Source organism: Teleopsis dalmanni, chromosome X, assembly GCF_002237135.1.
Source record: "Teleopsis dalmanni isolate 2A chromosome X, ASM223713v2, whole genome shotgun sequence".
NCBI classification, from domain to species: Eukaryota; Metazoa; Arthropoda; class Insecta; order Diptera; family Diopsidae; genus Teleopsis; species Teleopsis dalmanni.
This window is the reverse complement of record NC_051848.1, coordinates 97,305,999-97,326,797: the sequence shown is the minus strand read 5'-3', so window position 1 is coordinate 97,326,797 and position 20,799 is coordinate 97,305,999. Positions and strand designations below refer to the sequence as shown.

The window sequence follows — 20,799 nt, the reverse complement described above, 5'->3', positions numbered from 1 at the left end:
CACATTAGGCTTTTAGAACAAAATCTTGTAAAATTTTTTCTTATATGAGGTTAGGATAATGTAAATTGAAATGGATTTAGTGCTAGACTTCAAAGAGAAATTAAAATAAGGCATTTTAAAACTGTTTATTTGGTCTGCAATCTCTTTCGCCCATATGGAAAGAATCCGTCTTTTCGAGATATATATGTTCTTTGTGTTTGGTTGAAACTTTTAAGAAAAAAAATGTATTTGAAACAAATGAAACTCTAAATTATTTGAGTTTATAGAATTTTTCTTTGATGTTGTGGTGCTTTTATGTATTTTTAACCATTATATATCATTCATATATATGGTTTATAAATTAATTTCTTTTAAGGTTTTTCAATAATTTTTGTAATTTCTATGTAATTATTTTCCTTAAACTTTTACATTGTATAAAAATTATATGCACTTATTTCATTTACCGATATTGATTTAAACAACATTTGCTTTTAAATTCACTTCAATTACTACTTATTTATAAAATAAATTGTTTTATATCATAACAAAAAAACATGTTTTTAATTATTTAAATTTCTTTTCTTAATTTATGTTTAACTAAATTATATATATATATATATACATATATATGCATAAATTTTTAATTGATTCGTATTATTGTGTTTAAGATTTCTCCTCAAAGCAAAATTTTTCTTATGAATTTTAAATTTAAAATCAAATTTTTTTTAATATAATAATAAAATATGTAGGAATTGTACTGCTTATAAGATCTTTTCAAATGTGGACTCGGTTATCTCCTCCGTTACTCGCGGTCACTTTTTAAATACCTGTTCACCGTCTCAGTATTTCATTATTTTAACGGTGTATAAAGCTGCCGTAATTCATATAGTCCAACATTTTAGTATTGCAGATGATTGTTGGAATTATTATAAATGAGTGTTGGAACACCTATGCTCGATTAATTTCATCACACGTATTTCATTGATATGTTAATTTATTACCACTATTTAAACAAGGATATGTATTGTTTTTAATTGTTAAAAATCTTGAATCTTTTTATTTAATCTCCTTCAGTACCTTTCATTTACAATTTTAATTCACGAAAATTTACAAAAATAAAAAAAATCTTCACAGGTACAAAAAAATTTCTCCCGCACATATAAAAATCATAAAAGTCTTCGAACAGCACTGCACTCGGACTTATATTTTCCGATATCTTGACAGTATCCAAAACACACCTTTTATACGACAGTTTATTCCGAGGTTTTAAAGGTCCAAACGCGATCAGCACACTGGCCCATAAGGGCTATCGCGAAGACGGAACCTTTTAGGGCATTGACCTTAATCTTCCACTTACCGTAGTAACGTAGTAAACAAAGAGTCCTAAGGTAATTGTTAAGCTCAATGTACTTTCAACTGGGGAGGTTGGACCTCATGTAGATGAGACAATCATCTGCGTAGCAGATTTGCCTAATGCATTGTGAAGGAAGGGGTAGGTCAGCATTAAAAATATTTAAAAGGATGGGGTATTCGTTAGAAACAGCTATTACTCGAAACAGCTGTATGGTCAGCCAAAAATTCAATTAACTAAAAATTCCGTTTTTACAATTCACTACTGTTCGAAACCTCTCAGTTACATTTTATAATTTTTTACTTGTTATGCCATGATTTTAATTATAAAATAATTAATAATCAATTTAAAAATAAAATATTTTTGTTATAATTTGGTACTATTCAAAAACCTTTGCATTAGCAAAACAGTTTTCTTCGTAATTTTCGTCGTATTTATCTTTAAAAACTACATTCGTTTAATTTTGGAGAATCGCTCAATTTTATAAGAAACTTATAAATAAATTGTTCAATTGAAAATTAAAGGATAACTTCAAAATACCATATGAATTAAACGAAAAATTGCTTCATATTCGGTTATACTTTTTATAATAGAAAAGATTTCTACTTTCTACAATCCATAATAAGCGATGAAACTATTTTCCAGAATTGATAGAACCCTAGTTTAATGGACAATCGAATTTGCAACATTGGTGACTTTCTTTGTTCTAGTATTCTATTTTATTAAGAAAATATCCTCAGTAATGTCGTTCAGTTATATCTAAATGAGACATAAATATTGTTATATTGTATATATTGTATATAAATTTTAAAATACAAATATATGTACATTTTTACTTTGTAAATTAAATTGTTCTTTTTTATTTTCACAATCACTCTCATTTGTCATTAGAGAGGTTGTAACATATATTCGCCTTGCATAAACATTTCTTCTTGGATAGGTGCATATTTGGTTAAACTTCCCGTTAATAATACTTTCCATTTAAGTCTTTTTTTTATCTAAATTCGAAATTTTAAGCCCACATTTAAATGGATTAAAAATAATTTCCTTCTTTTTATAGCATACATTTTGTCAAATAAATTTCGATTTCATCCATGAGCTTTTTAACATCCATCGCACTAGTAATTCGTATGAAATGCGAAAAAAAACATCAGATACAGAATCCGACAGGTCTAGTATTTTAGTGACGACATTGACTCCATATCGCATAATTTAATAGACCTAATCAGCTGTAAGCAATAAGCAATAAGCCGCATGATGTCATGATATTCCAAATTGTATATGGTACAGTAACGGTTTTGGTAGGATTTACAAGCAACATTATCTATAAGTATAAATTAATATTTTATTGACTTCTTTTTAATTAAAAATTAGTTTGAGTTTAAATAGTTAATGAAATTATTACAATCATGATTTTATATAGATACTTAGGTGTGGCTAGGTAGTAGCTTAGGTGAATAAAAAGGAGGGTAAATAATATAAAGAGATAGAATCTTTATAGTATACACATTAGACTGTGTGAAAACCACCTATTTCTTATATTGTTTAGAGCACTATTTGTGCTCAGTATTCATTTATTATTCATTTAAATAATAAATAATGAGCCACATTATTTTTATTATTTAACAAGACTAATTCGGTATATACTTTGTGATAATGATTGAAATTATATATTTTCAATTTGAGTTCATATAACCGTAAACATATGCATATATTATACCTTTACACTATTATATTTATTGTTCTGCGATTGACAGAACTATTCATTTTATTTAAAAATTATTCTTATCGCTGCACATTAATTGAGTTTATAATGAAGTGAAAACTTCAATAATATAATATGTAGACAGTGTGGTACTCGCATAACACCAATTTGTTTGGCAGAGGTTCATGTTAAGTAAATATGGTATGTGATTCATTGCAGAGGAACTTAAGGGTGAAATATAGAAAATATATTAATGTTAATATATATCATATTGTCAGTTCTTCCGTTTTTCAGTATTTGAATTGATGAAGAAATGACTTTGAATATTTTTTCAAATGTTCTCATTTTTATCCCTCGAAAACAGACAGACTCTTTTATGTTGAAGCAGATATGTTATGTTGGATAATATCGGATTATTCAAATAAAGTTTTATATTATTCAACTCATAGGGAATATGTTTTCCGATATCTTTTTACTACCTAAAAGGCACTAACTTTACTATATTACACAAAACTTACATATATATGAAAAATATAAAAACAGCTAAATTCTTATTAAACTTAGACTAGGTGCTCTCTAATAATAACAAAATTTAAATTTATTAATAATATTATTAAGATATTTTGAAGTTACAAAACAGCTATAGACAAGTGCAGGCATTTCACCTGGACCCATGTTAAATACAACTTTTATACCGGTACCTACATCGTGTTTTTATACTTTCTTCCTCATCTCATTCCATGTACAAAGTCTTCAACCTTTTGTGTGTTTGCTGTGAAATGGGCATTTGGTTACAGCAGTAGCAACAACAACAGCAACAACAACAACAACAACAACAGATAATACAATAGAATCGTTGGCCTATTTCAGTTAACACTTTTATTTGTTAATTTCTTAAATAAACTTAATCAACTGACGATTATAGTTAACAATGAAATTTATAGACTAATATTGCTGAAGTGTTCTTGCTGGAGTTTCAATATTCGTAATGGAGGTTATTAATCTTTCAAGTCACTATACAATCAATACGTCAACTATTAGAACTTTGTGCCTTTTTTACATATTATAATCCTACTTTCTCAATAATTTCACAATTTAAATATTTTGTTGGTATCACCTTTGAGTAATATGCTAACATTTACTTACGTGTCTGACGCTCTTCCTCTGTATATTGGAGTGCCTTGTTAACAGGTTATATTTTTCGTGCTTTTTCCTCATATCATTTTAACTAAAATTAACTTGTATCACCCTAAAACAGGATTAAAGTAATGTTATATACGCTTAATATTATTGCCACAAACTCACCACCACTGCACCTAACAGTTCCTGTAAAGTATCTGCTTTTTATTCATGCATTTCATCACTCTCCAAGATGCCAACTATATAATCACCAAAAATCGATTCATCTCTCTGCCACTTGTTTAATTTTTCCAGTAATAATTTCTTTCAAATGATATATGTACGTCGTATTAATCTTTTTAATTGTTACTGATTAATTTTTTTTAACTTTTGGATCAGTTTTGTTGTTAAGTGCAACTGATTTCATTTTAAATTTACATTGTCAATTTATCTTATAAATTCATTGTAAGTTGATATTTTGTTAGATTATAAATAATTTACTTTACTTTTAAATTTAAGTAATTTCCTCCATTTACTTTATTTGTTTAGTTGTCATTTGATAACTGTCATTTACAGTGGTGGCAATAAATATGTTCTTTGATATTGAAATGACATGTTTAATAGAGTATATTGTACATAATAATATTCGGACAAACAACTTCCACATTAGGCTTTTAGAACAAAATCTTGTAAAATTTTTTCTTATATGAGGTTAGGATTATGTAAATTGAAATTGATTTAGTGCTAGACTTCAAAAAGAAATTAAAATAAGGCATTTTAAAACTGTTTATTTGGTCTGCAATCTCTTTCGCCCATATGGAAAGAATCCGTCTTTTCGAGATATATATGTTCTTTGTGTTTGGTTGAAACTTTTAAGAAAAAAAATGTATTTGAAACAAATGAAACTCTAAATTATTTGAGTTTATAGAATTTTTCTTTGATGTTGTGGTGCTTTTATGTATTTTTAACCATTATATATCATTCATATATATGGTTTATAAATTAATTTCTTTTAAGGTTTTTCAATCATTTTTGTAATTTCTATGTAATTATTTTCCTTAAACTTTTACATTGTATAAAAATTATATGCACTTATTTCATTTACCGATATTGATTTAAACAACATTTGCTTTTAAATTCACTTCAGTTACTACTTATTTATAAAATAAATTGTTTTATATCATAACAAAAAAATATGTTTTTAATTATTTAAATTTCTTTTCTTAATTTATGTTTAACTAAATTATATATATATATATATATATATGCATAAATTTTTAATTGATTCGTATTATTGTGTTTAAGATTTCTTCTCAAAACAAAATTTTTCTTATGAATTTTAAATTTAAAATCAAATTTTTTTTAATATAATAATAAAATACGTAGGCATTGTACTGCTTATAAGATCTTTTCAAATGTGGACTCGGTTATCTCCTCCGTTACTCGCGGTCACTTTTTAAATACCTGTTCACCGTCTCAGTATTTCATTATTTTAACGGTGTATAACGCTGCCGTAATTCATATAGTCCAACTTTTTAGTATTGCAGATGATTGTTGGAATTATTATAAATGAGTGTTGGAACACCTATGCTCGATTAATTTCATCACACGTATTTCATTGATATGTTAATTTATTACCACTATTTAAACAAGGATATGTATTGTTTTTAATTGTTAAAAATCTTGAATATTTTTATTTAATCTCCTTCAGTACCTTTCATTTACAATTTTAATTCACGAAAATTTACAAAAATAAAAAAAATCTTCACAGGTACAAAAAAATTTCTCCCGCACATATAAAAATCATAAAAGTCTTCGAACAGCACTGCACTCGAACTTATATTTTCCGATATCTTGACAGTATCCAAAACACACCTTTTATACGACAGTTTATTCCGAGGTTTTAAAGGTACAGACGCGATCAGCACACTGGCCCATAAGGGCTATCGCGAAGACGGAACCTTTTAGGGCATTGACCTTAATCTTCCACTTACCGTAGTAACGTAATAAACAAAGAGTCCTAAGGTAATTGTTAAGCTCAATGTACTTTCAACTGGGGAGGTTGGACCTCATGTAGATGAGACAATCATCTGCGTAGCAGATTTGCCTAATGCATTGTGAAGGAAGGGGTAGGTCAGCATTAAAAATATTTAAAAGAATGGGGTATTCGCTAGAAACAGCTATTACTCGAAACAGCTGTATGGTCAGCCAAAAATTCAATTAACTAAAAATTCCGTTTTTACAATTCACTACTGTTCGAAACCTCTCAGTTACATTTTATAATTTTTTACTTGTTATGCCATGATTTTAATTATAAAATAATTAATAATCAATTTGAAAATAAAATATTTTTGTTATAATTTGGTACTATACAAAAACCTTTGCATTAGCAAAACAGTTTTCTTCGTAATTTTCGTCGTATTTATCTTTAAAAACTACATTCGTTTAATTTTGGGGAATCGCTCAATTTTATAAGAAACTTATAAATAAATTGTTCAATTGAAAATTAAAGGATAACTTCAAAATACCATATGAATTAAACGAAAAATTGCTTCATATTCGGTTATACTTTTTATAATAGAAAAGATTTTTACTTTCTACAATCCATAATAAGCGATGAAACTATTTTCCAGAATTGATAGAACCCTAGTTTAATGGACAATCAAATTTGCAACATTGGTGACTTTTCTTGTTCTAGTATTCTATTTTATTAAGAAAATATCCTCAGTAATGTCGTTCAGTTATATCTAAATGAGACATAAATATTGTTATATTGTATATATTGTATATAAATTTTAAAATACAAATATATGTACATTTTTCCTTTGTAAATTAAATTGTTCTTTTTTATTTTCACAATCACTCTTCATTTGTCATTAGAGAGGTTGTAACATATATTCGCCTTGCATAAACATTTCTTCTTGGATAGGTGCATATTTGGTTAAACTTCCCGTTAATATTACTTTCCATTTAAGTCTTTTTTATCTAAATTCGAAATTTTAAGCCCACATTTAAATGGATTAAAAATAATTTCCTTCTTTTTATCGCATACATTTTGTGAAATAAATTTCGATTTCATCCATGAGCTTTTTAACATCCATCGCACTAGTAATTCGTATGAAATGCGAAAAAAAAACATCAGATACAGAATCCGACAGGTCTAGTATTTTAGTGACGACATTGACTCCATATCGCATAATTTAATAGACCTAGTCAGCTGTAAGCAGTAAGCAATAAGCCGCGTGATGTCATGATATTCCAAATTGTATATGGTACAGTAACAGCTTTGGTAGGATTTACAAGCAACATTGTCTATAAGTATAAATTAATATTTTATTGACTTCTTTTTAATTAAAAATTAGTTTGAGTTTGTATGAAAAACAAATACGAATTTCCATACACGCAAAACTTTATGTATTTATTCGTTAAGGATTTAGTCAATTAAATTTTATTACATTCTTATACAAATTTTTTACTGATAAATTATTAATATCTTGTCAAGCCAAAAAACGTGCACACACCGCCAGTAGCCAATTAAGAAGAAGGAAAAGGAAAAAGCAAAAAAGCGAAGCCAAAATTATCGCTGCCAGATGTTAGGATGCCATTGTCAAAAAGTGCTAAATGTGTGCTGCCACATCGCCTAGTTGCTGTGCCAAATCTCAAACATCCTCCCCGGCTGGACGGGTACGTTCAGGATGTTCCACAAGCCTGCATATTTTTTGGATAGGTCGCATGCATTCGCCTGCTGAATGCTTGATCGTGACTACTCGGACCAAAGCCGCCAATGTGTGGCTGGTAGATTCTCGTGCCGGATTACCACGACATCGCCTATGTTAATGTTGTCGCCATTCTGATGCCATTTGGAACGTGGTTGCAAAGTTGAAAGATATTCGTCATGCCATTGTCGCCAAAAATGCTGTTGCATTTGCCTTAATTGTCGCCAGTATGATAATTTGTTGCTAGGTACCTTGCCAATAGGTGCGTCTGGTACTGCCAATAGAGATCTGCCAATCAGGAAATCTGCAGCTGATAGAGCCATCTTGTCGTCACAAGTGTCATGCAATGGTATAAGTGGACGCGAATTCAAGCAAGCCTCGATATGTACAAGTAGAGTATGTAGCTGATCATAGTAAATGGAATGGGTGCCAACAATGCGTAGTAAGTGCTTCTTCGCTGACTTAACGGCAGCTTCCCATAGTCCGCCTTGATGAGGTGCGCCAGGTGGTAGAAAATGCCATTTTGTGCCTCGATTCGCCAATTGCTGTTGAGAATATTCATTATGCCAAGCCTGTAAGTCAGCGGCCATTAAGCGATCTGCGCCAATGAATGTAGTGCCATTGTCACTGTATAAATGATTACATGGACCACGCCGGTTTACGAAACGGGTGTATGCATTTATGAAAGCCTCAGAAGTGAGATCTTCAGCCAGTTCGATGTGCACTGCCTTGGTTGCCATGCACACAAAGATTGCCACGTAAGCCTTCCGCACGGTTCGTACAGCCTTGGAGCCAATGCGTATGTTGAATGGACCGCAATAGTCTAAGCCAGATCTAGCAAATGGTGGAGATGGGGTGACCCGAGCCTTTGGTAATGTCGCCATACGTTGTTTTAGCATTATGTGTTTATGCCGCCTGCAAATCGCGCATGAGTGTATGCATTGCTTTACCAAAATGCGTGCCTGTAGAATCCAATATTTGTGTCGAATCGTATGAAGCATGATTTGTATACCGCCATGAAGTGTGTCCTGATGCACCTGCCATATTAAAAGCCTGGCCAATGTGCTATCCTTCGGAAGAATGATTGGATGACGCTGTGGCTCTGCCACCCTCGCATTGTGTAGGCGTCCGCCTACTCGCAATATATTGTCCGCTGTGGAGTTGATGAATGGACTCAGTGCAATGATCTTGCTGGATGTGGATATGGACTGTGCCTTTTTCAGCTGCTTAATTTCCGCTGCGAAATATTTCGCTTGTTCTGCCTTGATGTGGTGATTTAACGCAATGTCCATTTCGCCTGTACAGATGTGTGTATGCGAACGAAAACGATGATGTGCCTTTTTGCAACGCAATATGTATGCAGTAGTGCGCAATAGCTTGCCAAGATGACTGAACCGGTCCAACAGATCTATGACGACCAATTCGTCGCCAGCAGTGTAGTGTGTCTGTAATGCGGGTTGGCCTATTACCTGCAATGCCTTTACCTTAACTGGTTTTAACTCGCCTTCCATTATTGCCAGCTCTGCTGGTGCACAGTGGTGCAGCTCATTGATTGAATAATCAGTTGAATTAGGACCGTGCCACCATAATGCGTAGTTTTGCAACGCCAAAGGGGATATGCCACGACTGGCGCAATCAGCTGGGTTGAGTTTGGTAGGAATGTGATGCCAATGCCTGATATCTGTCATCGATTGAATGCAGCCAACGCGATTAGCAACGTACTGCTTTAATTGTGATGTGTTTTTGCGTAGCCAACATAGAGCAATATTCGAGTCGGAGTATAGAGTGTATGGTACGTGCTCCAAATGCAAAGCCTGCCTTGTTTCGTGTAAAAGAGTAGCCAACAACTGCGCAGCACAAAGTTCCAATCGGGGTACTGTTACCGAATGTAATGGTGCCACTTTAGTTTTTGATGCGATAATGTGACTAGTGATATTGCCATTGTGGTTTGTTGCCAAATAGAGTGCTGCAGCCATTGCCTTAACACTAGCATCGCAGAAGCCATGAAGTTGTATTTGATATCCGGGTTGCATGCCTATCCAACGCGGTATTCGTACTGCCTCCAGTTGGGACAACTGCCTTCGGTATATGAGCCATTCTTGCAACAGTTCAAGTGGTAGTGGGTCGTCCCATGCCAATTTTGCCTGCCAGAGTTTCTGTATGAAAAGTTTAGCCGTAATGATGACTGGTGCCAACATGCCAATTGGATCATATAATTTTGCTGCATCGCTAAGCACTTGCCTTTTCGTAAGATGTTGTGCATCATAAGAGCTGACCTGATAGAAGAGTTCATCAGTGAGTGGATCCCAGTGTAAGCCAAGAACAGTAGTTTCTGCCAAGTGCGGATTAAGTTGACATGGATCAGCATCGCCAAGAAGATGTGCCAAGACTTCAGCGCTATTCGATTTCCATTTCCTGAGATGGAACTGACCGTCTGCCAAAACAGATGAGACATCGGCCGCCAGTTGAATCGCCATGCCAATAGAAGGTGTACTCTTAAGGTAGTCATCTACGTAGAAATCATTCAGTATGCTGTGCAAAGCAGTTTTAGCTCGTACTTCATCTGAGAGTTTATAAGAGTTGTCTCTGCCACATTGCTGCATAGCGCGAACAGCCAAATATGTGCCACTAGTTGTGCCATATGTAACGGTAGCCAATTGATATGTGCGAATGGGCTGATCGGATGATTCCCGCCAGAGGATCTGTTGCCACTGCCTGTGCCTCTCGTCAACCTTGACTTGCCTGAACATTTTCTCCACATCAGCTGTGAATGCTATTCGATGCTGCCTGAAGCGAAGCAAAAGGTTAAGTAATAAATCCTGTATTGGGGGGCCAGCGAGTTGTGTATCATTTAATGATATGCCATTCGATGTTTTTGCGGAAGCATTGAATACGACTCGGAATTTTGCCATGACTGCATGATGTGGAATGTAGTATGCCTGAGATGGGTCGCCTGAGTGATGCTGAATAGGGTGCATGTGACCAAGTTGTTCGTATTCGCGCATAAAAGCCACATATCTTTGCCTCAGCTCTGAGTTGGATGCCAATTTTCGTTCCAACTGGTGAAATTGCCTGAGTGCCATCTGATGTGAATTGCCAAGTGGTGGAGCATCTGGTGTAAATGGTATTTGCACGCAATAACTGCCATCATCAAAACGCTTATGTGTGCTCATGAAAATGCACTCGCAAAGATCAACTGCTGCTAGTGTATCGCCTTTAGCCATGTCAATTTCTTTGGATTCAAATAGCCTGTGTAGAAGGTCATCAACTCGCTCATCAGGCGCCTCCACACGCAATGCCATAGATTGTTCCGCCTTGTAGTTATGCACGGTTGCTTCAGCTGGTCCGAATACAACCCAGCCTAATTGCGTATTTTGTGCCACAGGATCATCAAGTTCGCCACGAACTATGCCATCTGCCAACAATTGGCCCCATACGTCTGAGCCAAGCAATGCATCTATAACACCAGTTTCGCCAAATTTCGGGTCTGCCAAGGGCAAATTGCGTAAATGCTGCCAACAGTTTTCCATGATTGGAGCCACAGGGATTGCTGAGGTAATTTTGTTGATGATGTAGAATTCAACATCCAAGCCAAATGAAGCATTGACAGTCGAAAATATGCGCAAGACTGCCCGGCCATTAGTATATGAACGATTGCCACTGCCAACGCCTTGTAATTGCAATGCACTTTTCTGCTTCCGCAGAGCCAGTTGATTAAAATATCGCGTACTCATTAGACTTACCTGAGAGCCTGGATCGCATAGAGCTCGACACGAGTCGATATCGCCAAAGCCATTTAAGATGCGTATTTGTGCTGTTGCCAAGAGTATAACCCGATTGCCTATAGTAGCGAATGTCTGCATTGGATGGTGTAGTCACTGATGCACACGTGGTGGGATGCCAGCCTGGTTCGGTTTCGCTGGTGCCTGAGGTGTAGGTTGTGCCTGCTGTTTGGACTCTTGCAAAGGAGGAGTCTGCGCTGGTGAACTTCGGCATAGTAGAGTGTGATGCCTGCCATTGCATATGCGATAATTAGTTGAGCCACATGCCTTAGTAGAATGTCCAGGTTTCAAGCAATTGAAGCAAAGATTCGAGCCTTTAAGCAGTGTGAAGCGCTCCGCTGGTGAGCAAGCCAATAGCCTGGTGCACTTGCCTATTTGGTGCGATGCGTCATTGCAAAACTGGCAGTGGCCTGAAGTAGTTGCTATTAGGTTTGTCCTCATTAGACGTGAGCCTGGCCTTTTATAATCAGCCTGAGATGTGCCACGATATCGTAGTGTAGCGGTCTTGCCATCAGATTTTGGTTTGCTCTCCATTGCTCGCCAAACAGTGCCAACTAGACTGTGAGCTCGTGTCTCCAAAAATGCAAGCAAATCTGCCAAAGGAGGAATTTGATTAGTTGTGCGGCTCATGCCCCATGCCTGTTGCGTAATTGTTGGTAACTTGGCCACTATAATGGGTACCGCCAATGCATCCCATTGATCCACAGGTAGGTTCATTACTGCAAGTGCTCGCAAGGACTCTCGCACTGTATCAACCACCGAGAGCAACTCAGATGTTGACTCAGCCTGTGGTGGGTTGAAGCCAATTAGCCTAGCCACGTGTATTTCAGCCAACTGTTTCGGATTGTCGTACCGAGCCTTCAGTGCAGCCCATACCTCATCGTACCCGCCACTGTACATGCCTCCGACAAGTGCCACTGCATCACCATGGACTGCCTCTCGCAGTTTGCCAAGCTTGTATGCCTCTGGAAACTCTTGCGAATGTACCAATGTCTCGAATGTGTCCTTAAATGCCAGCCAATTGCGCATCGTGCCATCAAACTTGGGTACCGCCAATCGTTCCAATTTAATTGCCAAGCCTTGGGAAGATACAGCACCGCCTGCCATATTGGAAGGTGCATCCGTATTTTGTGCATCACAACGGGCCAACTCACGCCGCAATGCAACGCACGCCTCGTTATATAAGTCTTCCACCTCGTCCCACAACTTGATGTGAGACCATAATTCAGTATCATCTCTTGCCAACGCCACCAACTCACCATGTGCAGTTTGTAGTTTTTCGAAATGTGCCTGCAATGTTGCACGATCTTGCTGCATACCAAAGCCATCCTCAACGTAGTCATCCGCCACTATTTTTGCAGCTACCCGCTTTAATGATGACCACGCAGCCGTACGCCTATTTAGGGCAGCCATATTTTCTTCGTATAAAAACGCCAAAAAAGCCAAAAACGCAATTTAATTTAAAATAAAAACCGAAACTCCCGGGTTTCGGCACCAACAAATGTATGAAAAACAAACACGAATTTCCATACACGCAAAACTTTATGTATTTATTCGTTAAGGATTTAGTCAATTAAATTTTATTACATTCTTATACAAATTTTTTACTGATAAATTATTAATATCTTGTCAAGCCAAAAAACGTGCACACACCGCCAGTAGCCAATTAAGAAGAAGGAAAAGGAAAAAGCAAAAAAGCGAAGCCAAAATTATCGCTGCCAGATGTTAGGATGCCATTGTCAAAAAGTGCTAAATGTGTGCTGCCACATCGCCTAGTTGCTGTGCCAAATCTCAAACAGAGTTTAAATAGTTAATGAAATTATTACAATCATGATTTTATATAGATACTTAGGTGTGGCTAGGTAGTAGCTTAGGTGAATAAAAAGGAGGGTAAATAATATAAAGAGATAGAATCTTTATAGTATACACATTAGACTGTTTTCACACCTATTTCTTATATTGTTTAGAGCACTATTTGTGCTCAGTATTCATTTATTATTCATTTAAATAATAAATAATGAGCCACATTATTTTTATTATTTAACAAGACTAATTCGGTATATACTTTGTGATAATGATTGAAATTATATATTTTCAATTTGAGTTCATGTAACCGTAAACATATGCATATATTATACCTTTACACTATTATAATTATTGTTCTGCGATTGACACAGAACTATTCATTTTATTTAAAAATTATTCTTATCGCTGCACATTAATTGAGTTTATAATGAAATGAAAACTTCAATAATATAATATGTAGACAGTGTCGTAGCCGCATAACACCAATTTGTTTGACAGAGGTTCATGTTAAGTAAATATGGTATGTGATTCATTGCAGAGGAACTTAAGGGTGAAATATAGAAAATATATTAATATTAATATATATCATATTGTCAGTTCTTCCGTTTTTCAGTATTTGAATTGATAAAGAAATGACTTTGAATATTTTTTCAAATGTTCTCATTTTTATCCCTCGAAAACAGACAGACTCTTTTATGTTGAAGCAGATATGTTATGTTGGATAATATTGGATTATTCAAATAAAGTTTTATATTATTCAACCCATAGGGAATATGTTTTCCGATATCTTTTTACTACCTAAAAGGTACTAACTTTACTATATTACACAAAACTTACATATATGTGAAAAATATAAAAACAGCTTAATTCTTATTAAACTTAGACTAGGTGCTCTCTAATAATAACAAAATTTAAATTTATTAATAATATTATTAAGATATTTTGAAGTTACAAAACAGCTATAGACAAGTGCAGGCATTTCACCTGGACCCATGTTAAATACAACTTTTATACCGGTACCTACATCGTGTTTTTATACTTTCTTCCTCATCTCATTCCATGTACAAAGTCTTCAACCTTTTGTGTGTTTGCTGTGAAATGGGCATTTGGTTACAGCAGTAGCAGCAACAACAACAACAATAACAACAACAACAACAACAACAACAGATAATACAATAGAATCGTTGGCCTATTTCAGTTAACACTTTTATTTGTTAATTTCTTAAATAAACTTAATCAACTGACGATTATAGTTAACAATGAAATTTATAGACTAATATTGCTGAAGTGTTCTTGCTGGAGTTTCAATATTCGTAATGGAGGTTATTAATCTTTCAAGTCACTATACAATCAATACGTCAACTATTAGAACTTTGTGCCTTTTTTACATATTATAATCCTACTTTCTCAATAATTTCACAATTTAAATATTTTGTTGGTATCACCTTTGAGTAATATGCTAACATTTACTTACGTGTCTGACGCTCTTCCTCTGTATATTGGAGTGCCTTGTTAACAGGTTATATTTTTCGTGCTATTTCCTCATATCATTTTAACTAAAATTAACTTGTATCACCCTAAAACAGGATTAAAGTAATGTTATATACGCTTAATATTATTGCCACAAACTCACCACCACTGCACCTAACAGTTCCTGTAAAGTATCTGCTTTTTATTCATGCATTTCATCACTCTCCAAGATGCCAACTATATAATCACCAAAAATCGATTCATCTCTCTGCCACTTGTTTAATTTTTCCAGTAATAATTTCTTTCAAATGATATATGTACGTCGTATTAATCTTTTTAATTGTTACTGATTAATTTTTTTTAACTTTTGGATCAGTTTTGTTGTTTAGTGCAACTGATTTCATTTTAAATTTACATTGTCAATTTATCTTATAAATTCATTGTAAGTTGATATTTTGTTAGATTATAAATAATTTACTTTACTTTTAAAGTTAAGTAATTTCCTCCATTTATTTTATTTGTTTTTTAGTTGTCATTTGATAACTGTCATTTACAGTGGTGGCAATAAATATGTTCTTTGATATTGAAATGACTTGTTTAATAGTGTATAGTGTGTGGCTTCGTTGCCACACACTTTATTTTAAATAAATATAACAAATGTTTATAAAACGAAAAAAACGTTGTGTTACTAAAACGTGAAAAATAGGAATAAGAAGGAAGCCCGTCGCCAGTTACTGTAGTTAGCTGCTCATTGAAAAATGTTCCTTTTGCCCACAGATGGTGCGAGTGCGTGTGCATTCACACACAGGGCGCTGTAGTGTGTGTGTGGCGAGGGGAGTACTGTTCTACCCCACAGTACTCCCCCCTTAATAGCTTGGCCGGTGGTCTGGTTTATTAACTGTTGTAACCTGCTACTCTAACGGATCTTTCACATTAAAGGTTACATGCGACGCATCGCCCAATGCTTTGTGAACGAATACAGCTTTGCTAGAATGATTGGACGTCGGAATTGGTCGTACTTGCTGGATGTGCTCGCGTAATGTTGCTAGGAATTTTTGTTCGTCCGGAAGCTTGTTACTTTCCACAAAAAATTCTCCCGGTAGACGTAATGTCGTTCCATACAACATTTCAACTGCTGAAGTGTTGATATCTTCTTTATAGGATGATCGAAGTCCGAGTAAAACTGATGGTAACAATTGTATCCAAGCGTGTTTAGATCGCGACATAAGAGCTGTTTTTAAAGTGCGATGAAATCGCTCAATTAACTCGTTAGATTCTGGGTGATACGGAGATGTACATATTCTTTACGTGCCTAAACGATTTGCTAGCGCCTTGAATAAAGCTGATTCGAACTGGGTTCCGTGATCAGTTGTTATGATTTTCGGGGAACCAAATCGCGATATCCAGTGTGCGTAAAAATTTTCTGCGACTGTATCGGCGGTGATATCTTTCAACGGAACGGCTTCTGGCCATCGTGTAAATCTGTCCATCATGGTTAGTGCATATCTGTAACCGTCACATTCGGGAAGTATTATTAAGTCCAAATGTACAAGATCGAATCGCTGATCCAATGGATTGAAAGCTTGTGACGTAAGTTTATTATGCCTGTTTATTTTTGCTTGTTGACAACTTTGGCACGATCGTACCCAATTCGCGACATCTTTTCGGATTGACGGCCACACGTACTTGCTGCATAGTTGTTTTGTCGTTGACTTAGTACCAGCATGTGCAAATGTCTTCTTTCGAAGTGATGATGGAATATATGGTCTGATGATTCCTGTTGATACATCACAAAAGGTTGACATATCGGCCACTATTTTTGCAGCTACCCGCTTTAATGATGACCACGCAGCCGTACGCCTATTTAGGGCAGCCATATTTTCTTCGTATAAAAACGCCAAAAAAGCCAAAAACGCAATTTAATTTAAAATAAAAACCGAAACTCCCGGGTTTCGGCACCAACAAATGTATGAAAAACAAACACGAATTTCCATACACGCAAAACTTTATGTATTTATTCGTTAAGGATTTAGTCAATTAAATTTTATTACATTCTTATACAAATTTTTTACTGATAAATTATTAATATCTTGTCAAGCCAAAAAACGTGCACACACCGCCAGTAGCCAATTAAGAAGAAGGAAAAGGAAAAAGCAAAAAAGCGAAGCCAAAATTATCGCTGCCAGATGTTAGGATGCCATTGTCAAAAAGTGCTAAATGTGTGCTGCCACATCGCCTAGTTGCTGTGCCAAATCTCAAACAGAGTTTAAATAGTTAATGAAATTATTACAATCATGATTTTATATAGATACTTAGGTGTGGCTAGGTAGTAGCTTAGGTGAATAAAAAGGAGGGTAAATAATATAAAGAGATAGAATCTTTATAGTATACACATTAGACTGTTTTCACACCTATTTCTTATATTGTTTAGAGCACTATTTGTGCTCAGTATTCATTTATTATTCATTTAAATAATAAATAATGAGCCACATTATTTTTATTATTTAACAAGACTAATTCGGTATATACTTTGTGATAATGATTGAAATTATATATTTTCAATTTGAGTTCATGTAACCGTAAACATATGCATATATTATACCTTTATACTATAATATATTATAATTATTGTTCTGCGATTGACACAGAACTATTCATTTTATTTAAAAATTATTCTTATCGCTGCACATTAATTGAGTTTATAATGAAATGAAAACTTCAATAATAAAATATGTAGACAGTGTGGTACCCGCATAACACCAATTTGTTTGGCAGAGGTTCATGTTAAGTAAATATGGTATGTGATTCATTGCAGAGGAACTTAAGGGTGAAATATAGAAAATATATTAATATTAATATATATCATATTGTCAGTTCTTCCGTTTTTCAGTATTTGAATTGATAAAGAAATGACTTTGAATATTTTTTCAAATGTTCTCATTTTTATCCCTCGAAAACAGACAGACTCTTTTATGTTGAAGCAGATATGTTATGTTGGATAATATTGGATTATTCAAATAAAGTTTTATATTATTCAACCCATAGGGAATATGTTTTCCGATATCCTTTTACTACCTAAAAGGTACTAACTTTACTATATTACACAAAACTTACATATATGTGAAAAATATAAAAACAGCTTAATTCTTATTAAACTTAGACTAGGTGCTCTCTAATAATAACAAAATTTAAATTTATTAATAATATTATTAAGATATTTTGAAGTTACAAAACAGCTATAGACAAGTGCAGGCATTTCACCTGGACCCATGTTAAATACAACTTTTATACCGGTACCTACATCGTGTTTTTATACTTTCTTCCTCATCTCATTCCATGTACAAAGTCTTCAACCTTTTGTGTGTTTGCTGTGAAATGGGCATTTGGTTACAGCAGTAGCAGCAACAACAACAACAATAACAACAACAACAACAACAACAACAGATAATACAATAGAATCGTTGGCCTATTTCAGTTAACACTTTTATTTGTTAATTTCTTAAATAAACTTAATCAACTGACGATTATAGTTAACAATGAAATTTATAGACTAATATTGCTGAAGTGTTCTTGCTGGAGTTTCAATATTCGTAATGGAGGTTATTAATCTTTCAAGTCACTATACAATCAATACGTCAACTATTAGAACTTTGTGCCTTTTTTACATATTATAATCCTACTTTCTCAATAATTTCACAATTTAAATATTTTGTTGGTATCACCTTTGAGTAATATGCTAACATTTACTTACGTGTCTGACGCTCTTCCTCTGTATATTGGAGTGCCTTGTTAACAGGTTATATTTTTCGTGCTATTTCCTCATATCATTTTAACTAAAATTAACTTGTATCACCCTAAAACAGGATTAAAGTAATGTTATATACGCTTAATATTATTGCCACAAACTCACCACCACTGCACCTAACAGTTCCTGTAAAGTATCTGCTTTTTATTCATGCATTTCATCACTCTCCAAGATGCCAACTATATAATCACCAAAAATCGATTCATCTCTCTGCCACTTGTTTAATTTTTCCAGTAATAATTTCTTTCAAATGATATATGTACGTCGTATTAATCTTTTTAATTGTTACTGATTCATTTTTTTTAACTTTTGGATCAGTTTTGTTGTTAAGTGCAACTGATTTCATTTTAAATTTACATTGTCAATTTATCTTATAAATTCATTGTAAGTTGATATTGTTATATTATAAATAATTTACTTTACTTTTAAATTTAAGTAATTTCCTCCATTTACTTTATTTGTTTTTTAGTTGTCATTTGATAACTGTCATTTACAGTGGTGGCAATAAATATGTTCTTTGATATTGAAATGACATGTTTAATAGTGTATAGCAGAGAATATCTTTTATAGAATGGAAACTCCGCCCACCTCGATCAAAACTAAGAGAAATTGCTTAAGAAAATTCATTTTTTATAACATTTTTGTCACACGTATTAAATAAGTGTGATTAAACCACATTTATGCCACTTTTACGCTCTTTCATGCTCTTTCAGGGCTGCTGCATAACTTTTTTTCAACTACTTACTGTATAACTTTTTATTGAAGCAGATATATAAATACTCATTAATGAATATAAGCATACATTACATATAATTTATATATTATTAAATTAAATGGATTTATTTACAATAACATATAATCATGCAAAAAAATTTTTTTGATTGTAATTGAGTATGTTAAACAATCATTTATACACTTTTCTTAGCTATTATTATATTTTTGATGTGCGAAAATAGTTCAGAAGGGTTTCATATAATATGATGAAAGCAATTAAAATCTATTTTAGCTTGAAATTGAAAAAATATGTTTTGAAATTAAATTCAGTATAATATCATGTTAATAATGTTTTCCATTTAAATAGCTTTTTGGAGTTAAAATATTCATAAATTGGGTATATTATACAATAAAATGTAAAGTTATATGACATTAATATATGTATACAATTTATATACTATTGCATGCAGCATAAAATTCACATATCTATGCACATAAATTGTATACTGAAAAATAGAAATAATTAATTTTTATAATAGTAATTCAGTGTTAGACATATCAAAAGTCATGTTATAATTTATTTTCCTTATTTTCAGAAATAAATAACTGAGTATATAGCATTGTTCACTTCAAGAAATATAATATTCCAAAATTTATTTAATATATATTGGTTTTCGTTAGAAATTGTAGAAAATTATTTCAAAATTATATAAATTTTTAAACAATCGCAATAAATACTAATTTTATTGCTTGCACGGCCACTCCATTATGGTGAATGCATTTTTAAAATAGAGCATTGCCTAAGAAATTTTCATTCTTATTAATTCGTAAAACGAATTTTGTAGTCAGTACCGAATAGATAGTTGATGCGTGAAGGTGCGCACTCACGTCAACAAGCATCGTTCGATTTCTGTCTACAAAATTTCATTTTATGATTTCGTAAAACGAATTTTGTAGTTAGTACCGAATAGGTCGTTGATGCGCAAGGGTGTGTGCGCACATTGTTAATTTTTAATAAACATTTTATGTTAATTAATTAAATATTATAATTTGTTTTTATTTTATGTATTATTAGTTTTGGGGAAATTTTCTTAATACTTATTCAAAAAGTTGTGTTGTGAATTAATTACTTCATACTTTTTTGATGTTTTTAAAAATATTTCAACATTCTTTTACTGCAAATAAATTCAAACAACATAAAATTAAATATTATAGTATTATTTTTTAGAGACACATCTAACACACACATTCGTTATCTTTTATGTATTTAAAAAATATACACTTAACTCATGCATTTATATATAAATTTAATTTTTATTAAAAAATACACTTGATACAATTCATACAATAGT

The 20,799-nt window shown here is 33.2% G+C and overlaps 2 long non-coding RNA genes across 2 annotated transcripts; both read right to left on the bottom strand.

The window, feature by feature from the left end:
- Positions 1 to 2,038: 2,038 nt before the first annotated feature.
- Positions 2,039 to 4,528, bottom strand: LOC119687686. The gene is made up of 3 exons (XR_005253234.1): positions 4,341 to 4,528; positions 4,182 to 4,284; positions 2,039 to 2,654 (listed from the first exon to the last, which is right to left on the bottom strand). It is a non-coding gene; the product is annotated as an uncharacterized LOC119687686 (long non-coding RNA).
- A 2,189-nt stretch (positions 4,529 to 6,717) lies between these two features.
- Positions 6,718 to 15,364, bottom strand: LOC119687273. The gene is made up of 4 exons (XR_005253131.1): positions 15,092 to 15,364; positions 14,933 to 15,035; positions 6,971 to 7,466; positions 6,718 to 6,901 (listed from the first exon to the last, which is right to left on the bottom strand). It is a non-coding gene; the product is annotated as an uncharacterized LOC119687273 (long non-coding RNA).
- Between the last annotated feature and the right edge of the window lie 5,435 nt (positions 15,365 to 20,799).